At 39.1% G+C, this 22220-nt stretch overlaps 1 protein-coding gene across 3 annotated transcripts in view; it reads left to right on the forward strand.

Moving 5' to 3' along the window:
- Window positions 1-22220, forward strand: part of LOC106071929 (feline leukemia virus subgroup C receptor-related protein 2-like) — an 87140-nt gene that overhangs the window by 4409 nt on the left and 60511 nt on the right. Inside the window, exons 2-3 of one of the 3 annotated variants that reach the window (XM_056036459.1) lie at window positions 3409-3615; window positions 19085-19224. The gene's annotated coding sequence lies outside the window, so the exon portion shown is untranslated. Of the gene's footprint in view, window positions 1-3408; window positions 3616-6011; window positions 6177-19084; window positions 19225-22220 lie in introns of all 3 variants that reach the window. The other 2 variants (XM_056036457.1, XM_056036458.1) reach the window with 2 other exon arrangements.

The following is a 22220-nucleotide window of genomic DNA, read 5'->3' on the forward strand; positions in this document are numbered from 1 at the left end:
TCTCCATTCAAGCGCGCTCCATTGTTCTCGGCCGACGGTCGTATGTAAACAAACCGTCTTGGTCGCTGACCACCGCCCGTCTCCCCCCCCCCCCCTTTTTCTCTCTTCCAACTTGTGTTGATTATTTGATATTGTTATTTCCCCTTTTATGTGCATTTTATATTGCTACTATCAGCCATCTAGTTTTCCAAATCCCATTTGTCATCGTCTCCCCATTGTGCTTTAAAGCAATGTTACCAATCTGACGAATGCACCTCAGTCGAGGGCATCGATAAGATGCATGAGAGACATGTCCTAACTTGTCTTTATTTATCCGCAGCCTCCCTCAGGTGTCTGCCTATTTGCTATCGAGAATCGCCTACTACTTATGTGCTTAGTGCTATTCAGCACTGCACTTGCCTATTTATCGGATCACTTGCTATTGAGTATCTTCTACTGACCACGTGGATCTACTCAACTCTACTACTTGGCGCTATCGGCCTTGCCCGCCTATTCGACAGCCCTCCTGTCAACTTATTAGGTGCGAGGTCCCTATAGACCCAGAGCTGTGCGAGACGTCATAGCTACGCCAACCCTCTGCAACTCACTGGACTTATCCTGTTAACTACGCTGCCCACGGCAGATCCGCTCTGCCCGCAGTAACCTCGTGCCCACGGTAGCCGGCCACCCGCCCTACTGTGCCCACTACAGATATCAGAACTTTGGATTGAGACTCCACAAGAACTGAATCACTGGCGTCCCTCTATCCGCTAGAGCGCCACCTCCAGCTGCAGAACCTCAAGCCAGGACACAGCCAGCTGCGACATCAACAGGACAACCAGCTAAGTCAGAGGACAAAGTGACATACTCTCTTATTAAGAGTGATGATTAAGCATAGTAGTCACTAGAGATAGATGCAAACCCTCCCCCTTTTTATTCTTATGTAAATGTTTATGTAAATAAATATTCCTCATTTTTTTACTTTGTATCTTTCTTTCATTGCTTGTCTCGTTGCGTGCCTGCTCCCGATTTATATGCTGACGGGTTGGTGTGTGATATCTTTAAAAATAATCATCCCCTAGACATTAAACGCGCCAAACACACGTCACATTTCCCCACCTGTCACATGGATACGATATCATTTAAAATGATACCAATTAATAGGTAAGCTCTTAACATGATATTTCTAAATGCCATTCTGTTTCGGTTAAGACATCATTTTATGACGTGTTGATTTTAAAAGAGGCTATACAAATAAAAACACGGGAGTATTTTTTTGAAACCCTTCCGTGAAAGTCAATGACCTACAGTAGCTCCTATTGTGTTTGCTTTGTCAATTGTTTGGCACGATATCTTTTGGAAGCTAATCAGCAAACAATGCTACTGCAACCAGTGGCATCTTGGTAATAAACTACGGCAGCACGATGTTTTTGTGAATCACGTTCAGTGTGTGTCCGCGTGGTTGGCACTGGATAACATGATGCTATAACAACAATAACAAAAACTGAACTATAAGCATAGCGTTAAAGTTCATGCGCCAAACAAGGGTCTATTTTAGGCTTGGTTGATATGCTGGCCAGATTCGACCCAACCATCTTCGACATTTCTTTGAACATAGGATTCAAAAAGAGCTTATGGACCTGATGGCATCAGAAGTAAAAAGGAAAGCAACTGTTAAAATCCAATTTGCTAAATATTTTTCTGTCATCCTTGACTGCAAGCCTAATTTTAGCCTCAAGGAGCGGATGTTCCTTCTATTGCGTTTTGTGAACGTATCAGATAGAGAAGTTAAGGTGGAGAACACTTCATCGAATTTCTAGATGTTGGAAACTCATCAGGAAATGTCAGAGACTCTCCGAGCTGGAGAACCTTGGTCTGGACATTGCCGTCTGTCGTAACCAGGGATATGACAATGGTGTGAACATGAAGGAAAAGCCCCAATTAGTTAAAGACGCTCATTATTCATATCAATCATTTTACACTCTATTTGGCTGCCATAATTTGAAATTTGTTTAAGAAGACATGGCAAAATGCAACTCTCAAGCAGTGGCGTTTTTTAAAACTCATACAGAGAATTTATAAAAGTTTTGCTGCGTTGTCTGAAAAGTGAAACACTTTGGAAGAAGCCTTACCTTTCATAAGAGAGTCACTGTCATAAACACAGTGGGAGTGCCAACTTGATAGTTATAAAACGCTACTCTATCAAACGAAAGAATTTAGGGAGACGCTGTTGACTGTCGCTGACACCGCAGATGATCTATTGGTGAAAAGTAAAGCCGAATGTATAGCGAACTATGAACTAAGAAGCTTCAAGCTTATTCTCAGTTTAATCATATGGTATGATATTTCGATTAAGAGAATAAAGGCGGATCAAGATTTTTGCCAACAGCGTTAGAGGCGTACATACCCATTAACCGATGATTAACGTGATGTGATACTATATATATAGGGCTCCGCATAAAACACTCGCCCTGAACCCCGCGCACTGCTAAGGCCACCTCTGTCAAACCGGTACGACTCCAGACAACCTAGTTTACAAGGGCGGGCTTTCTACAATCTTTCCACTAACATCAGGAAAAACTTTTCTAGGGTGCAAAAAACGTCCGAAAAAATGAAGGGTCAGAATGTAATAAGGATTAATTACGAAGACAGGCCTTATTAGATATATACATATATATATATATATATATATATATATATATATATATATATATATATATATATATATATATATATATATATATATATATACACAGTGTTTTTTTGTACAAATAAAATAGGTGCCGGTACTCAGTGATTTATTGCCTAACTTTTAACTACTACTAAATTAATAATAATAATAAGGCTTGTCTTCGAGTCCGAAGATTAATGAGAAATACAGTATTTCCCGTGGCTGCGCAGCCCAGCTGTGACCTGCATATTTTGCCACATCCAGGGCAAGCATAATCATTGGCCGCCGGTGGTCGATTAAGATTTTCTTTTAGCCGTCTGCGTCTGTCCTCGGCAGCGGATTTCCTTTTGGTCTAAAATGTGCATCTCGCGCCCTTTGTGAGTGACCTTTAGCTGTCTCGTTCTGAGGCCGCATGCAACCAGGTGCTCTCTTCTATGTCTGATAAGGTTGGCGCCTTACCTTGTCGTTAAAGCGTTTCCGTGGGGCACCACCTTTTAGCTCACCAAAAAAGACTGTTTTTGGCATACGTTCGTCCCCCATACGAGATACGTGACCTGCCCAGCGTAACTGTCGGACCATATGAGGTCTCTATACTGTCCATACAGTCTATAGTAAATTATGATTATCTTAGATTCTATTTTTACTATATTTATAATCTAAATCTATATTCTAGTTGTAGATCTATACTGATTACATAGTTACAATAGTAGGCCTTAGTATTTGATTCAAATTCAACTTGAATATGTATGATTATATAGATTGCAGATTTTAACTACATTATATAGATCTATGACTATTATGACGAGTTCCATGGGATGTGTGAGATCAATTTTTCCAAGCAACTATAATTATTGGACTTCATCTAAAACAAGTTCATTCCTATATTCCCGTGTGATAGCGCACAAACTAGAGCCCTACAATCCTACCCAAGTTTCTCTTCAACACTACGTGTGTAATGTACAACAGTAAGTTGCATTTGGTTCTAGGATTTTATTTTCAAAGGAACAAAAGAGTTTTAATAATCTGGTACTGTATGTGATCTGTCACAGAATTTGGTTAGTGTGTCCCTTGCATAGAAGATCCAAAGTGTAGGCCTATATTGTGATTAGATTAGACTGGAGAGCATGGACTTCGTGAAACAGAGTGCGAAGATAACATTAAATTAGCGCCGTCCCATCACAATTACAAGATAACTAGGCCATAGGCGTGATATCATGCCAATACACTAATTAATTTAATTTTTGGCTTGACCCAAACATGAACCAAAGGCGTGTCTTTATAAAAATCCTTTATTGGCTCTGGAAAATCCAAAAGTTAAGTACATATAAGAGTAACTTAAGAGTAGGCTATAGACTACTATCACAGTTAGGTTTCTCTCTTGTTCGCTGAAAATGCTTATTCGTTAAAGATGCTAATATGTTACTGTTCTCTTTTGTTGAGATGTCAGAAGTTAAAAGACGTTACTGTGATGTACCGGGGATTCTGCAGATGTAGGCTATCTCTAGATCTAAATAAATTTTAGAGATTCAATTAACGAAGATCCTTTTAATTCAAATACAGAACTTTAATTCAAAACTTGGAATCACAAAAATATACAGTATGTACAGAAATAAAACTGTTTCAGATGAATATCTTCTTTTAAAGCTCAATAATAAAATATAATCAGATTAATACTAGATATAATAAAATATAAGACTTGTCACTGCAAGTTACAACTCAAAACTCAAATACGTCTTATCACTATGAAATTTTCTCCACAACTAAATCTAAATCCCGCATTCTTCCAAATCATCTTCTAAACCCCCGCCCCAATCCGATCGTTCCCGCCAGATGACAGGCTGTCACCGCATATGTGACGTCATGGGCTTTTCATGACACATGCACGTGGGGTTTTCCATGCTCCCGCTGGGACAAATTATACTAAGTTTTATTACCCTAGCTTAAGTGTAATTAAATTGATACGTGTCAATACAAAGGCCTCTATACAGTTTCTGGCAATGCCAATTGGACGCAAGCGCACAGACATAGCTCCAAAGAATGGAGAAAGGAAGGGAGAGAGATCTATGTATCAATGTAATGTATGTGTCTATGTGCATTTTAAATACAATTCATCTTAATTTCATAAAACTATCAACTCCCATCATGAATGAGAAAGATAGGGAGAACTGGATTATGGAAAGGCGAGAATCAACTCCCATCATGAATGAGAGAGATGGGGAGAACTGGATTAGAGAAAGGCGAGAATCAACTCCCATCATGAATGAGAGAGATGGGAGAACTGGATTAGGGAAAGGCGAGAATCAACTCCCATCATGAATGAGAGAGATGGGAGAACTGGATTAGGGAAAGGCGAGAATCAACTCCCATCATGAATAAGAGAGATGGGGAGAACTGGATTAGAGAAAGGCGAGAATCAACTCCCATCATGAATGAGAGAGATGGGGAGAACTGAATCAGAGAAAAACGAGACTCTTACGCTGTTGTTGTTTTTTATGCCATTAAAAGTTTGCAAACATTTTTTGTTCTGATTTTAATTCGTTTGAACTAAAGAAACTGGTTTTGAAAACAAGAAAAACCTAAAAAATATTTAAGAAAAAAAAAAAAGCTTATAGGAAGAGTAATTGTATCAATCAGTTTGGATCAGTCATTAAATTAAATTTGTAAATATTGACAACAATAAATATGTGCGATAAATATTTTTACCAATTGTATTTGTTTAGCGTTATTTCATACTTTTAGTTTTCTCAATACGTTATGGTCCCAGGGACGGACTGGCTATATGGGCATTTGGGCAAATACCCGGTGGGCCGGTACCCCATAGGGCCGATATGGCCACCGAAAGGAATGCCAGTAAATGGTTTCAAGATTTATATTATTCTCTTTAAAGATAACACTTTGAGCGTCATGATTAAAAAATTATCTTTTACACTTTTAGGTCTACAACTAATCTAAAGCATTGTCGTAAATATCCTTCATCCGTATATAATAGAAGTAACTAAACGATACGCAAGAAACTTATTCCATTTATTTCTTATAGAGATCGACGTTCGTGTGAATATATTCGGATGAATGTAAAAGGGATCGACAACAACGTAGTGCCAAGTCCTAGAGATGACATGTTCAGTCACATACGAATTCTTTTTGGTAGGGTGGAGTCGTTGCATGATCTCGAGTTGGCTACGCTACAAAGTCCTTCCCAGTCACAATTATTATCTTGAACAGTGTAGAAATGTGTTTATTGGAATCGAAATGCAAGAGAATCGAAAAAGAAGGAAAAAGAAGGAGCAGAAAATAAGTAACAAAAATTATTGCTAGAATCCTGTGCAAAAAATGTAGTAAAATTATAAATGTTTTCTCACAGGCACAAGATATTAACCCACTTTATGATGACAGCATTTAGGAATAAACAGGCTCAACGTCATAAGAAACACTAATGTCAAGACCGCAAAGTTATTGACATACGTCGCGATACAAGGAGGCTTTGCTAGAACATGAGATTATCTTGACAGCATTTGCTTTACTGAACGTAAGGATATTAAAAACACCTGAACATGTTCTGTTGTGTGTGTTTGTGTAGCCAGCTCTAAGATGCAGTCAAACTAGGTTTCCAATTTATTGAGAAAACAGTATATGTGAGTAAAGTAAAGTTCTCTTTCAGATCTTGCGATCTGTTAAGGTAATCTGTTGATGTTTTTTTTTTTTGCCAATGGTTAACGAGCAGGGTGTCATGTGGCCAGCACAACGACGAACAGCCTTTACTTTCTCAACTAAAGTCAGGTACCCGTAAAAGTTGGGTGGACCCAGGGGAGCCCTAAAAATCCCGAAATTCAAAATCCTAGTCTTCACCGAGATTCGAACCCAGGACCCCAATTTCGGAAGCGCTTAACCACTCAGCCACCGCTCCCCCTTGACCTTGTGAGATGGGCAGTTAAATAATGGAGGATGAAGAGTTGTATTGGTAAGTCGATATGCCTGAAAAAATGGCGAGGAGTGAAAGTGAATCCTAAACAATATGTTCGTTAATGAAGGATCTTCAGATGTTTTGGATGTTAATGCTAATGTATATGGTAGGTAGAAATTTTCACAATAAGAGATTCCCCATTCCAAGTGTTATACTTTATTCTTTTAGTAATAGCGCTTATCAGATAGTTTCAAAATCATCTAACTACTTTCGAAACATTTTTTAAATTAACACAATGCTTTCGAGGATAGGTATGATTGTACGCTTATCACATGGCATACAATTTGTGGGTCGGGTTGCGTAAAAAATGCCCGGGCTGGTTTTGACACCCTGTCCGCCCCTGTATGGTCCTATCACTTATCTGGACCAGTTGGGAAAATGTGTGTGTGGGGGGGAGATATTTGGGTGGATTTTATCGTAATTTGTTTTTAAAAGCATTTGAATAAAAAAAAAAGGGGGGGGGGGCGACCTGAACTCGAACTGGTGGCTCACACCTCATCGGGCCGACGTGCTAACCACTCTACTAGTGACTTACTTATGGCAAGGGAAATTGTTTAGTTATTTATTGCTTATTACAATTTAGAGCATCGAGCTATAAAGGGAACTAATTATCTTATGCTACCATTTCAGTCAAGTACAATTTCTTTCCCTTTTTTAAGATGTCAAAAACAAATAGCAATAGTTTATTAAATAATTGCTTTTTTTTTATTGATTCTTGTTTCGTCAGATTAAAGAAAATTATTTTTTCCCTTTTTCGACTATGAGTTCTTCCTTAACAGTTTGGAATTTGTTTAGAGGAAACAAAAATTAATTATAACTGTCAACAATTTGTTTAAATATGATATTGATTATATTTAATGAGAAATTTAGACAAAGCATTAGGATTTATCAAAAGAAATTTCTACAAATAAAACAATTACATACAATTGAAATTGTATTTATTTAACCTTGTTAAGATTAATATCAGAAGATATGTATATGACCTCTCAACTAAAAAAAAACAACATTAAAAAACTAGAATATACGAAAAAAAGAGCCATGAGATTTATTACAAGGGATATTAACATATGACTTTAGTAACACCATTACTAAAATTACTAAATTAAGAAATCCTCCAGGGCAGATGACTAAAAACTAAAGCATCTGTAATAGATCAAATACTGAACCAAAACTTAACTACACAATCTATAAAAATACTCAGACACAAGATAAAGGCACATTTCTTATTGTTAGGACTAATTCGCACAAGTGCTCCTTCTTCCCCTTTGCCATTAGAGCATGGAACGGGTTGACTGAATCAGCCCGAAAAAAAAACAATAGCTTTACAGTTAGTCTATAATCAGCATGCACGACAAGATTGATACAAGTACTTAATTATTTTCTCTTTTGAAGTAACATCTGTAATGTATAAGATAAGATGCGAACCTTACTTTAAAAACACAACCAAATCAAATACTCGCAGAAAGAAATCAAAATTCAGTAACAAGGAAGCCATTGCGGAGGGTACGAGACAAAAATGGGCCAGGACATGTGCTAACCTGAATCTTGCGGACGGACGATAGGCATGGAAACTTCTCAACAACCTAACCAGGGCGAAAGAACCAAAAGCAGCTGAGCCCCTGCAAACGGCTCAAGGCTTGGTGGTCACTGACTCTAAACGGTCGGACGCTCTAAACCATGCTTTTGCGACCATCTCTAGGACGGGTGAGAGGAGCGAAGTGTCGAAAGCTCTAGACGGCATCAGGAAGGCTAAAGCGAAACGCAGTTACGTCTCTGGTGAGGACGAGACGAGCACGTTCATTAACTCTTTTACCTACGGAGAAAGATATTGCATTTCGGAAGTGCAAATTGCGCAAGGCACCGGGGCCAGATGGGATCAGCAACGAAATGCTGAAACATCTCGGTCCTATTGGCAGAAGGAAACTGTTGGATTTGATCAATCGTACTTGGACTAAGGGGGATTTCCCTAAGGCTTGGCGCGTGGCAACGATTGTTCCCCTGCTCAAAAAGGGGAAGGTCCCAGATCGTGCAGAAAGTTACCGACCCGTTTCGTTGACGTCCAACGTCGGGAAGGCGGCCGAACGCATGGTCAACAGAAGGCTCACATAGTTTCTAGAAACGAAAGGTCTCATTGCTCCTGAACAGGGCGGGTTCGGGAGGCAACGAAATGCGATCGATCAAGTGACGTTATTCATGCAGAAAGTGGCGGATGGCTTCCAGTGGGGCAACACAAATCGACCTGGTCAGTCGACGCTAGCGGTATTTATCGATCTTAAGCAGGCCTACGACAGGGTATGGAGGCCCGGTTTGTTGTTGAAACTGATGAACTTAGGTGTCGGTTCATATACGCTTAAGTGGATCCAAAATTTCCTCACGGAAAGAACGGTACAGACTCGTGTTGGTAAGCACTTGTCGAGGAAACTTCCACTCGAGCAGGGGGTGCCGCAGGGATCGGCACTCAGCTGTACGCTTTTTTGGTCTATATCAACGACTTGCCGGCCCTTTTGCAATGTCAGAAGCTGTTGTTTGCAGATGATATCGTGTTGTGGGAGTCAGGGAGGGATCGCCAACAGCTCATTGGCACTCTCCAGCAGGCATAACAACTTTATCCTGCTACGCCAGAATGTGGAGCCTTGAGGTAAACCACTCGAAGTCGGTTTACTCATGGTTTACGCTGGGCAGTGATATATTGAAGGAATCTGTCGAGCTACGAATGGATGGCAAGATTCTGGAATGGGATAAAAAGCCCAAGTACCTTGGAGTAATTCTCGATCAGAAACTGACTATGTGCGATCATATTCAGCAGGTAAAGGAGACAGCTTCCGAGAAGCTGAACATCGTAAAGAAACTAGCTGGAACGAAGTGGGGAGCGAGAGCGGATGTGCTGAGAGGACTGTACATGGGTGCAGTACGCTCTCACTTGGACTACAGTCTTCCTGTTCAGGTCTGGGCTTCGCAAACGACTCTAGCAAGCCTAGATGCTGTTCAGAACCAAGCCATAAGACTAATCTGTGGAACCTTTAGGACAACGCCAATTGCCGCTGGCGAGATTATGGCAAACATCCCACCGTTGAAATTGCGCAGAGAGCGAGCCGTCATACTAGCTCACGAGAGATATATGCGGCTGGAAGATGGATGCCCACTCAGAAGTCTGGTCGACGAATGGGAAGGTAGGAGACGCCTCAAAAAACCGGCCCTGCTTCATGCATGTGGCGCGAATCTGCCGGTGGAGCGGGCTGCTCTTTCCCCGTTTGGTTCTATCTTCCCGATGGAGGCCCTCGGCATGCCGACGATACGGAAGGGCCTACTTGACCCAGTGGTGACGAGGCAGAGTCCCACCACACGGTTACTACAAGCAGCTTGAGAGACTATCGCATCATATCCAGCCGGAGTAACCACCATCTACACAGACGGCTCTGTGCTGACGCTCGAGGGAACTGTGAAAGCTGGGTACGGGGCGGTAGTTCGACTCGCTGACAATCCCGAAAGTGACGAGCTCAGTGGATCCTGTCAGCAGAAAAGCAGCCTCGAGGCTGAACTCGAAGCAATGTTCCAAGCACTGGACTGGGTGGCAACGAAGGTACGTAACGGGACTGCGTCGGCGAACGACATAGTCCTTTTCACGGATTCGATGGCCGCACTAGAGGCCTTAGAAGGGCTTGATGAAGGTGTTAGAAGGGTATGGGACGTCCTAACGGTCGGAGGGCGTCTCCTACGATTCGGCGTGAACGTTACTTTGCAATGGGTGCCCGCCCATTGTGGGGTGGTCAGCCACGACTTGGCTGACCAGCTCGCGAAAACCGCGGTCGCAACGGCGCTCGAACATGATGAACCGTGCTCTTATCAAAGTGTACGAGCCCTAGTCAACAATCGCATGTTGACACTTTGGCACGATGGCTGGGATTCTTCGGACAATGGACGTGAGCTTTACCGGGCAATGAGTAGACCAGACAAAAGAGATGCATGGTGGCAACTGAATCGTGCGGAACAGGCGGTTTTAGCCCAGTTCCGGGTCGGACACTGTCCAATTGGTGCTTACCTTGGACGGTGGAAGGAGAAATTACGACACACGGTGTCGCCATTGCATGAAGGACGATGAAACAATAGACCACATTCTTTACGAATGCAGAGTTCTGTACGAAGGACGATTGGGACAAGGATTAGATAGAGAGATGACTGGTTCATGGCCGACACAGAGGCTGTCCTTCTACGGGGACAAGGCAACCTTAAGACTCACTGCTCGCTTCCTTTCACGTGCTCTAAGGGAGTAATTCTCAGCATGTTGTTCGTTGCCAATGGGGTTTCTGACTCGCTCAACAGAGGAGACGTTGATTTCATGATGAGGCAGTAAAACAGACTCACTTAAACCACTTATTCCTAGGAAGCCTCATAAGGCCTCAACCACAGCTCTCCATCAGCAGCTTTCTTCGTCTCCTCTCGTGTCATTCCAATCACTGACCTCAGCTTCCCTGATGACCGACCTCTTCCAGGTTTGCTTGGGCCTGCCCATTTTTCTCTTTTCTTCGGCGGATTCCAATCAAGTGCCCGCCTTGCAACTTCGGCACTTCGTTTTCTCAGGGTGTATCCTATCCAGCTCCACTTTCGCGTTTTAATTGGGCTATGGGTTTTCGCTTGATTGTTTCCCACAAGTTGACTGTAGCTATCTTTTTAGGGCACATTATTTGTGAAAGTCTGGAAATTTACCTTATTTGTTAGATAGTGTCACAGATTACATTATAGAATTGTGTGTACATTTCACATTTGAAAGAAATATAAGCCCTCGACATGAGCCTCGGGATTTACCCCTCAAATTTAGACACTTGACAGCACGTCAGGATTTACCCAAGGGACGTGATTATGAAGTTTGAAATCTATTGGTTGATTTGAAATTAAACAAAGACATTTTTTTAAAAGAGTTAGCGCCAGAGAATTGGCGAGAGTAAGAAAGTAACGCCAGTCGATAAAATAATTGGTTAGTAGACAGTCACGTTTCTAAGAGCTCTGTTTGAAAAGCCTTTGTAATATGTTTCATGCTCATTGATTTGTAATTTGTACATAAGCTGTACTTACGTTGTATTTAAATAAAGTTCCAGAGTTTTGTTTTATCAAAGAATCGTTAATTGTGATTCTAGATCGTCATTTTTTGTTAACTATTGAATTCAAGTAAAATCCCCGGCATAACAACACATCGTACCATCAGCTTTGTTGTTACATCTGGCACTCTCCGACTAATAAAAGTTCATGGACAACTTTTAACGAAATTTATTCAAGATCTAGGACCAATTTCTAAAACTCTTCAAAGGAACTTCATTCTTATTTAACGTGTTTAACAGGTCAGTTGGTTATCGATAATTCTTTTATAAAGATTTTCGTTAGAGTTACGTCTAACTCACGAAATCCATTATTATATGTAATTGGCAAAAGGAATAAGACCAATATACATAATAACTGGCAATATAAAAGACCAGTAAAGCAAATAACTGGCAATATAAAAGGCCAGTAAATCAAATAACTGGCATTATAAAGAAGACCAGTAAACAATCATTTGTGCAGCACAAAGTAAACAGAAGACCAGATTTAACCAACTGTTTAACCAGTAAAAAGTACTCGGCTCAATAGATCTATATATTCAATCATACGACTCCAGTAACTACAAGTCTACTGTCAAGAATTTATTAGCAAATTGAGGCTTCAAGAACTTTGTCACTAGATCTATATTATTATTATATCTGAGATAAAGCCAAAATCCAGATATTGAACATTTTGCTCCAATACAAGAAACTAACAAAAAAATTAAATATGGCTTCCAGTTCTAGAACACAACGACTCTTCGAATTGATAGAATTAGCAAAAGCAAATCCCAAAGCCAGACCAGTGGGCAGAGAAACAAGAAGAAAAAGAATATCAAGAGCAAGAATCTGAAAAACAAAGGCAAGAATCTGAAAAACAAAGGCAAGAATCTGAAAAACGCATGCAATTAGAAGAAAAAAAATTGCAAGACGCTGAAAAACAAAGGCAAGACGCCGAAAAGCAAAGACAACATGAAAAAGAAAAAATGGAACTCGAAAGGCAAAATAAAGAAAATAAAGAAAGCATTCCAATTCAAGGTCACTCAAGTATGTTTGACAAATACAGATTAATGAACAAAATATCGGCTTTCAACGAAAACATTGACAATATGGACTCGTATCTCATAAGATTTGAAGAAATAGCTACAACATCCGGTCTACCTGAAGCACATTGGTCGAGCTCACTCCTCACCCTTTTGACTGGCAAAGCTGTCAACATTTGCTCACAACTGTCCATCAATGAACGCAGCACTTACTCTGATATCAAGGAAGCTCTACTTCGCCAATACGGAGCAACTTCAGCCAACTATAGAAAGAAATTCTATAATGAAAGGCCACAGCAAAATGATGATCCTCAAATTTTTGTAGCTAATATGTCAATGTGGTTTGATAGATGGGTATCCATGGCAAAAATAGAAGAAAGTTACCAAGCTCTTCGTCAACATATTATTATCGACAACATCACCCATGCTCACTCAGAAGATATTCAATCCTACATTATAGAGAGAAATCCTACTGATATCCAGACATTAACCAAGATCATCAAACAATATAAAGCAGCCTATCCAAACAAGTCAGTCAAACCATCTGTTGAAGAAAATTTTGTCTGCTTTGCTCAAGACAAAAATGCAAGATATAAGTCAGATGACAAAGTCAAATGCAACAAATGTCATAAACTAGGGCATTTCACGTCTCAATGCCGCAGCAGAACCACAGAATGTTCATTTTGCCATAAAAAGGGTCACCAAACTCATGAATGTTGGAAAAAACAGGCAGTCTCCAAAAATCAAAATTTTGATAGACCCACATCACCAACTCAAAGATACAGCAATAGAGAGCAATACAATCTCAACAAAGCACCTGGAAACAATAAACCAGATAACAACAAACCTCGCTACAGAAGTCATTCACAGGACTCCAGACCACAATATATGCCAAACAGAAGCTCATATAACAGAAGCTATTACAATGAGCACTCAACTATGACAGTCATTGCAAAGTCCAATGGTCTCAAATTTTATCCAGGCTTTGTAGGAGACAAGAAGGTGGAAGTTCTTCGTGACACCGGAAGCACGTCCACATTAGTACATGAACGCTTCGTACACGCAAACCGTGTCACAGGCAACCACGTCCAAGCCACTGCATTCAACGGAACTGTCAGCAAGTTACCTGAAGCCATCATTTATGTTACTACACCATTCTTCAGTGGTCAAACAAAAGCATTAGTAACACCCAATCTACCAGTGGTTCTAATCATTGGAAACATAGAAGGAGTTAAAGAATGCACTCCTCAAGAACTTACTGAATGGACAAATGCCATAGAGCAAGGTCAAAAATGTTTGGCAGTAATGACAAGATCCATGTCCAGACAACAAGAACATTTGGCACCTGAACAAGTTAGCCAAAATAATCACATGGCTACCTCAGTTACTCAAGTTATGCAGAATGCAACAGAACCAGTTACTAGTCCAGTAGCCAGCAACAATCAAGAACATTCAACATGGACACCCCCAGTTACATCAAGCCCATCCCTACCGGTCATAAGTCCACCTCCAATTCCCGAATGTCCATTGTTGAACTTTGAAGAAGGTACCACAAGCCCAGAACAAAATGAAAGAGCCATATCATGTCTTGCAGTCATACCAGAAGAAGATGAAAATGACACGTCTGAATTTGACGACATCAATATGCCACAAACAACTACCAAACAAACTGAATTTTGGCAAGACATCAAACTCAATTCAATGACACCGCAAAAGCAGAAAGAACTGACTACCATTCTCAAAGAAAATTCAGACATATTTACAGATGTTCCAGGCAAAACGTCAATTGCGGAACAAAATATAATACTTACTGATTCCAAGCCTACAAAAGCAAGACCTTATCCATTACCAGTACACTACAGAGACTTTCTTAAACAAGAAATTAACCAACTATTAGAGCAAGGAATCATTGAACATTCCAACTCTCCATATGCTGCACCAATAGTTCTTGTCAAACGGAAGCAAACGACAACTCCAAGAATGTGTGTCGACTTCAGACAGTTGAATAAAATAACCCAACTCGACTCATACCCTATGCCAAATCCTGAAGATCTTATGACCAAATTTTCAGAGGCAAAGTTCTTCACCAAAATAGACCTATCCAGAGGTTATTACCAAATACCAGTCAGACAAGAATGCAAACAGTTTACGGCATTCACCACAGCTTATGGACTATTCCATTTCAACTTCATGCCATTTGGTCTAGTCAACGCCAGCAGCACCTTTAATAGAGCCATTCACAGCATACTAGGCAATCGCTCTGACACAGTGTCATATATAGATGACATTTGCATATTCCATAAGACATGGAACGAACATATCAAAGGACTACAAGAAGTTTTCAGCATACTGAAACAACATGGTTTTACCATAAAGCCTAGTAAGGTAGAACTAGCCATGTCAGAAATATCCTTCCTGGGTTATAAAGTCAGCTACAATTCGCTGAGACCTCAAGAGAACATTATTCAACGCATACTAGACATCAAAGTCCCCACCAGTAAAAAGCAAGTGAGAAGTATTTTGGGTCTGTGTAATTTCTACAGACATTTCATACCAGGTAACACAGCACTCATAGCTCCATTGATTGAACTCACTAAGAAAGGACAACCAACGAAGATTCCATGGTCTACAAAGTTACATACCACTATTGAGAACATTAAAGCTGAATTCTCAAGAGACACTATTCTCAAACTTCCGAATCCAGAAAAGCAATTTTACCTCGCCACAGATGCTTCATCTTCAGCTATAGGTGCATGCCTAATGCAGAAATACCAAGACACTTCACAGAAATGCCAAGAGACTTTGCACCCAGTATTTTTCATCAGCAGGAAGTTGTCACCAGCTGAAACCAGATACTCAACCATCGAACGTGAATGTCTAGCCATTGTATGGGCCATAGCCAAATTCTCCAGATATCTACTAGGTGCTCATTTCACACTCCTAACTGATCATGCACCACTAGCATTTCTGAACTCAAAGAAGTTAGCGAACAGTCGTTTAACTCGTTGGAGTCTACAACTCACAGACTACCAATTTGAGGTCAAGACAATTCCTGGACGTGAGAATGTCTTCGCTGACACACTTTCCAGATGTATTTAATTCTTAACATAATTGTATATATATTTTTTTCTTCCTCAGGTGTAGTATATCAGTTTTGTATTGTCATATTTTAATTTCATCATAAGGCACCATGAAGAAAAGTAACCTATTCAATTCAAGATTTAATTTATCCAAGTATTATGCTTTGTACAACTTTTGATATTGTTCATGACAAGCATTGTCTCATTTTCATAACCACTTGAATAGTGAGACAGGTGTTCAAAGTCATCAATAATTTTATTCACTGCATTTACATTTTTTTTATTATTGTTGTTATCTCCAAGTCGACTTTATTTTGTCATATGTTACCTCAACCATTTTTCTATAAATTCATGTATGGTATTTTGTGTATATTTAAATAATTTTAATACATATGAGCATTTCTATTACCATACAAATGCTAAATGGAGGGGGGGGGGGTAATATGTCACAGATTACATTATAGAATTGTGTGTACATTTCACATTTGAAAGAAATATAAGCCCTCGACATGAGCCTCGGGATTTACCCCTCAAATTTAGACACTTGACAGCACGTCAGGATTTACCCAAGGGACGTGATTATGAAGTTTGAAATCTATTGGTTGATTTGAAATTAAACAAAGACATTTTTTTAAAAGAGTTAGCGCCAGAGAATTGGCGAGAGTAAGAAAGTAACGCCAGTCGATAAAATAATTGGTTAGTAGACAGTCACGTTTCTAAGAGCTCTGTTTGAAAAGCCTTTGTAATATGTTTCATGCTCATTGATTTGTAATTTGTACATAAGCTGTACTTACGTTGTATTTAAATAAAGTTCCAGAGTTTTGTTTTATCAAAGAATCGTTAATTGTGATTCTAGATCGTCATTTTTTGTTAACTATTGAATTCAAGTAAAATCCCCGGCATAACAACACATCGTACCATCTGCATGTTGTTACAGATAGATAGATAGATAGATAGATATGCGGCCCCATGACAAAATTGAAGTTTTTAATTCGGCCCCTGCAAATAAAGATTGCCCTCGTTTACCTAAGCGTATAATGGCTATAAATTATTATTGAGTGTGTGTTCTTGTAATGAAGACAACTCGTCACACATTTGATTTATTTCATTTCGTTGCATTCACTTCTTTATGTCTCTATTGTTTAGTTACTATTCACACTCAGCTACAACTTACAACGTTAGTCCTACTATTTAGACTATTTGTTCTGGATCTTTTTTCTCAGATTCTTCATCAGGGATGAACAGAACTTACAATGGTGCGATATGTACTGAAGGTACATGGGCGTAGCCGGGGGGGGGAGTTGGGGTTCAAACCCCCCACCGCATTGAATTTAGAGACTGATTTTTTGCTTTGATTTTGTTTTTTTTATGTGAGATTTTGATACTAAACCATCACTTGTCCCAGCACGGCCAAGGGGTTTTTGAGTTTAAAACCCCCCTACCAGGGGGTTTTGAGTTTAAAACCCCCTACCAGGGTTTTTTTGCAGTTAAATCCCCCTCTTCTATAAAACAAAACAAAAAGAAAAAGCAAACGACTATCCCTAAATTCCAAGAGCACAGTTAAGGAAGATATTGATTATAAACTCCCATTTTCAATATAAAAAAAAATCGAATTACGCACTCAAAATGTTATGAGCGTAGCTAAATGGGTTTTGTCTCAGTTTTGAATTTAAACCCCCTTTCAGCGGGGTTTGAATGTAAAAAAATACCTCTTTAATATTAAAAACTAAGTAAATTATACACTCAAAATTCTATAAGTGTAGTCAAAGGGGTTTTGTGGAGTTTGAAGATAAAAAATACCTCTTCAAAATAAAAAATAGCAAATTACACACTCTAAAATCTATGAGCGTAGCCAAAGGGGTTTTAAGTTTAAACCCCCCGCCAGCGGGGTTTGAAGCTTAAAAATACATCTTCAATAAAAAAAAATCAAATTACGCACTCAAAATGCTATGAGCGTTGCCAAATAGGGTTTTGAGATTAAACCCCTTTCAGAGGAGTTTAATGCTAAAAAATACCTCTTCAATATAAAAAAAGCTAATTGCACACTAAAATTATTTGAGCTTAGCCAAGCCAATGGAGGTGTTTTGAGTTTAAACCCCTCTCCTACAGATGGCTTTTTTAAAAGTTTAAAACTCCTCCAGATGATTTTGAGTTAAAAATTCCCATACAGAGAGTTTTGATGTGGAAAACCTCTATCATCTATGTTATTCTAAAGCAAACTACAGTTAACAAATTCTATGACCGTAGATAAATGGGGTTTTAAATTTAAAAAAAACAACTCCAGAGATTTTTTAGTTTAAAACCCCTAACAGATAATTTTGACGATAATACTTCCCTTTTCGATATAAAATTTAAAGCAAACTACAGTCACCTAATTCCAAGAGCATATTCAAGAGAGGTTACACATTTCTACCAGTGGCGGAGCTCCATTAATAAAGTGCAGTGAATAGTCATCTGCCGAAATGAAAAAACGCTAAATGAGGCTCAACAAAGATGGCTAAGACAGATTTTAGGAGTCAGTTATAGAGATCGGGTCTAAATCAAGGAGTCGACCCCTTAGTAAGATTGTGACAGCGTCGCATGTGGTTTGCGGGACATGTTCTCTGACAAAATGAATTACGCATAATAAGAGTTGCGATGACAACCTATTAAGTACAACTTGGCGCCACACATTCATGGAGGTCCTAAGAGCAGGTGGGAAGAGGCTTCAGACATTACCAGTGGCAGATTTTTGTAGAAACAGCTTTACGGCAAATGCGCCGAACGGCGCGGGAGGGTCTAAGTCAGTAAGAATAGCACATTAGGTTTTTGAAATAAAAAATTTTTAATAGCAGGAAAATGCACTGTAGATACCTCAGAATATGCATTTTGTTGGCTTTCAATACCAGAAATAGTGCTTGGCGCTGGGGGAGCGCCCCCCCAGACCCCTTTCTAACAATGGCGGGGAGTTTACAATTTTTCCACTAACACCAGGTTAGAACCTATTCGAGGGCACAATAAACGTCATTCCAAAAGAATGAAGGGACAGAATGTAATAAAGATTATACACACACATACATACAAATATTTTTTTTTCTCGCGGGGGGGGGGGCGAAAAAAAAATCCCCCCTCCGAAAAAAATCCTGGCTACGCCCATGTGAAGGTGATTAGCTTGTACGATGTGAAGCAGGTGGGATTCAAGTGATATCCTAGCAACGTGCTGGTGACATTTTATATATGGAAACAAAAACTAGCAAGTGTATGTTCAATAGTTTTGCGACAGCTTAATCTTTTTGTTTTAGCTACGAGCCTTCATCTCACAAGGAAGAACTATGAAGATATTTGTGACAAGCTCATATTAGACGCATCAGTTCAAAGAATGATCAAATTGACAAAATGTAAACTTACAACTATGGACGATTCCTTGTCATCATTCTATCAGGTAATCAGAAAAGTAACTTTTCCTTATAACATTAGAATACAATGATATGCAAAACATAAACAATAATTAGAATAGCATAGCCAGGTGATTAATGTCACTCCATACTCTTTGTCGGCCTGTCCTTCACATTTAGTTTAATTTCACCTTCCTCGTATGTAGCATTTACTTTTAATCTTTCGAAAGTGTAGTTCTTTTAACAAACAAAATTAATTATGGATATTGTATGAACATACTATAGACCATTTATTTATATATATAATTATATATATATATATATATATATATATATATATATATATATATATATATATATATCAATCCCTATAAATAAATACCACCGTTATGATTGTCATAATGAAAACATGTTCGTAGTTGGTGCAACGCAAAAGTTAAAATTATTTAGAAGCAAACAAAATAAAAAAATACTTTTTAAAAAGAGTTTATCTAAAGGGATAAACTCCATATTTACAACTGTATATATCAATAAAGTAGAATTTATTTCCCTTTTTTATATCAACTTATGAAATTAATTATCAATAATTAATTGACTTAAGCTATTAATTTTTTTTATTTGATTCATGTTTTGTTAGGTAAAATAATTGTGTAAAGTTTCAACATGCTCCGAACCGAGAATGGTGTGGTAGAAATAACGTGTTCAACATTTTTACCAGATAGACGGACAGAGTGAATTGATAGAAGCTTTATTTAAAAAAAAAAAATTACAAGAAGATTTATTGAGCAGTTCATTTAGTCCATGGATGTATGAGCTCTGAATTATCCGAGACTTTAGAAAGTAGTTGACAATTATCATCGTGTTTCTCTTACAAAGTCTGCTTATACAAATAACATTATTATCCTATTGGTTACTTCAAGGTCTCTGACTGTGATTTAGGTATGTATTTATATAACGTAACGCACAGACCATGTAGACCTACACGCTACCACGAACCTCTGTAGTGCTGTGAAACATTGCACTCATCCTTAATCTTGGGAATCGAAGACATTGCCATTGTGGGATAAATGAAAGCATCCGAATCATTTATTTCTGTGAGAGTTAAAGAGGGACTTGGTAAAAGGAGAAGAAAGAGAGAGGGAAAGAGAGTGAGGGAGTGGACTTAATGTGATAGGGAGAGGAGGTAAAAAAAAAGGAAAAGAACACTGAGAGTGACAGAGAGTGTGAAAGAAAGTGGGAGTGAGAAAGAGACCAAAGTATGCCAGCATTTTATTGTCCTCAATCACTATCGAAGTCAATGTCTAGTCACTGTACACATCATATTGTACTAAATGTCCACTTGAACTGTTGCCTTCTAATCATGGGTGTAGCCAGGGGGAACCCCCCCTCCCCAAATGAAATCCCCCCCCCGGCTGGGGGAGGGACGGAATTCAGTAACTGATTTTTTGCTTTCATTTTGTTTATTTTAGGTGAGATTTTAATACTAAATCATCACTTACCACAGCACAGCCGAGGGGGTTTTGAATTAAAACCCTCTACCAGGGGGTTTTGAGTTTAAAGCCCTCTACCAGGGGGTTTTGAGATTTTAAAAAACCCTATCAGGGGGTTTTGAGTTTAAAACCCCCTACCAGGGTATTTTGCAGTTAAATCCCCCTCTTCTATAAAACAAAACAAAAAGAAAATGCAAACGACTATCCCCAAATGCCAAGAAAACAGCTAAGGAAGATTTTGACTTTAAAACCGCCTCCAAAAATTACGATAACCCTCCTCGCAATATAAAAAAAGCAAATCACACACTCAAAATTCTATGAGCGTAGCCAAAGGGGTTTTGAGTTTAACCCCCACCCCCTCCAGTGGGGGTTTGAAGCTAAAAAGTACCTCTTCATTATAAAAAAAGCAAATTACACACTATAAAATCTATGAGCGTAGCCAAAGGGGTTTTGAGTTTAAAACTCCCTGCCAGCGGGGTTTGAAGCTGAAAAATACCTCTTCAATATTAAAAAAAAACTCCAATTACGCAAAATGCTATGAGCGTAGCCAAAGGGGGGTTTGAGTTTAAATCCCCCTTCAGAGGGTTTTGATGCTAAAAATTCCTCTTCAATATAAAAAAAGCAAATTACACACTAAAATTCTTTGAGGTAGCTAAGCTAATGAGGGGTTTTGAGTTGAAATCCCTCTCCTCCAGATGGCTTTTTTTTTTATTTAAAACCCCTCCAGATGGTTTTGAGTTTAAAATTCCCCTACCGATCGTTTTCAATATTATTTTAAAGCAAACTACAGTCACCAAATTCTATGACCGTAGCTAAATGGGATTTTAAATTAAAAAAAAAAACCAAAGAAATCCAGAGATGTTTTAGTTTAAAACCCCTCAACAGATGATTTTGACGATAAAACTTTCCTTTTCGATATAAAATCTAAAGCGAAATACAGGCATGTAATTCCAAGAGTGTAGCCAAGAGAGGTTACACATTTCTAACAGTGGCTGGGCTCCATTAATAGAGTGTGAATAGTCATCTGCCGACATTGAAAAACATTAAATGTGGCTCAACAAAGATGGCTAAGACAGATTTTAGGAGTCAGTTATAGAGATCGGGTCTAAATCAAAGAAATCATATGCCGAACTGGGAGTCGAACCCTTAGCAAGGTTTGTGACAGAGCGTCGCATGTGGCTTTGCGGGACATGTTCTCCAACAAAATGAATTACGCATGCCGGAAAATGCGCCGAACGGCGCGAGAGGGTCTAAGTCAGTAAGAATAGCACATTGTGTTTTTGAAATAAAACTTTTTAATAGCAAGATAATGCACTGCAGATACCTCAGATTATGCATTTTGTTGGCTTTCAATACCAGAAATAGTGCCCCCCCCAAACCCCCCCCCCCCGAAAAAAAATCCTGGCTACGCCCATGCTTCTAATGACAACATATATATCAGGGTAGTTCTACTTCTGCCGGAAGTCATAATCTTTAGCAGATCCATAAAACATTAGCCAGTGTTTCTCAACCTTCTAGACTATGTCCGTGGCTCCTCCACCCAAGACGAAGAA

This window comes from Biomphalaria glabrata, chromosome 7 (assembly GCF_947242115.1).
Source record: "Biomphalaria glabrata chromosome 7, xgBioGlab47.1, whole genome shotgun sequence".
NCBI classification, from domain to species: Eukaryota; Metazoa; Mollusca; class Gastropoda; family Planorbidae; genus Biomphalaria; species Biomphalaria glabrata.